Source organism: Propithecus coquereli, unplaced genomic scaffold (assembly GCF_000956105.1).
Source record: "Propithecus coquereli isolate 6110/MARCELLA unplaced genomic scaffold, Pcoq_1.0 Scaffold536, whole genome shotgun sequence".
Classification (NCBI taxonomy): Eukaryota; Metazoa; Chordata; class Mammalia; order Primates; family Indriidae; genus Propithecus; species Propithecus coquereli.
Genome location: NW_012151241.1, coordinates 897,895 through 899,463, shown reverse-complemented (window position 1 = coordinate 899,463; position 1,569 = coordinate 897,895).

Sequence of the window (1,569 nt, the reverse complement as noted above, 5' to 3'; positions counted from 1 at the left end):
TCTACTTTCTGCCTCTATAGATTTGCTTATTCTGGACATTTCATTTAAATGTAATCGCACAATATGTGTTCTTTTCTATCTGACCTCTTTCACTTAGCATGATGTTTTCAAAATTCATCCATAGTGTAGTATGTAACTTCATTCCTTTTTATGGCCAAACATTGTTCATTGTATGAATATAACACATTTTGCTTATTCATTCATCAGTTTGTGGACATTTGGATTGTTTCTACTTTTCGGCTATTATGAATAATGTTGCTATGAACATTCAAGTACAAGTTTTTGGGTGGAGCTATGTTTTCATTTCTCTTGGGTACATACCCAGGAGCGCAGATGCTGGGTCATATGGTAATTCTATGTTTAACATGTTGAAAAACTACCTGCCTGTTTTCCAAATTGGCTGCATGATTTTTACAAAGCAACATATGAGGGTTGTAATTTTTCCATGTATTCATCAACACTTGTTATTGTCCCTCTTTTCTATTTTAGCCATCCTAGTAGGTATAAGGTGACATCTCAGTGAGGTTTTTTTGGTAGCAGCTTTATTGAGATATAATTTACTTACATGCAGTTCACCATTTCAAATGTATAATTCAATGGATTTTAGTATACTCATAGTTGTGCAATCATCACTGCCATCAGCTTTAGGCCCCCAAGAGAAACTCCATATCCTTTAGCAATTTTATTGTGGTTTTCATTTGTATTTCTCTAATGTGTAATAATGAACATATTTTCATGTGCTTATTGGCTGCTTTGGAGTAATATCTATTCAAATCTCTTGCTCATGCCTCCTTTTTTTCCCTAGAGACAGGGTCTCACTTTGTCACCCAGTCTGGAGTGGAGTGGCGTAATCGTAGCTCACTGCTGCCTCAAACCTCTAGGCTCACGCGATCCTCCTGCCTTGGCCTCCCAAAGTGCTGGGATTACAGGCGTGAGCCACTGTGCCCAGCCTCTTGCCCATTTTTAATTGGGTTCCTTTTCATTTTATTATTGACTTGTAAGATTCTTTTTATATTCTAAATACAAATCTTTTTATCAAATACATGATTTGCAAGTATTTTCTCTTATTTTGTGAGTTATCTTTTCACTTTCTTGATAGTGTCCTTTGTAGCATAAAAGTGTTTAATTTTGAAGAAGTCTAACAGCTATTTATTATTTTGTCACTTATGCTTCTGACATCATATCTAAGATATCATTGCCTAATCCAAGGTCACAGAGATTTACTTCAGTGTTTTCTTCTAAGAGTTTTATAGTTTTAGGTCTTATATTTAGGGCCATAATCCATTTTGAGTTAATTTTTTGCAGATGATGTGAGATAGGAGTCCAAATCATTCTTTGGCATGTAGATATCCACTTGATCCAGCACCTTTTGTTGAAAAGATTATTCTTTCCCCCATTGAATGCTCCCTCATCCTTGCTCCAAATGAATTGGTCAACAATGGTAGGATTTACTTCTGGATGCTTAATTCCATTTCATTGATCTACATGGTCTATCCTTATGCTATTAGGATACCCTCTTGATTACTGTAACTTTTTACTAGGTTTTGAAATCAGGAAGTATGAGTCCTC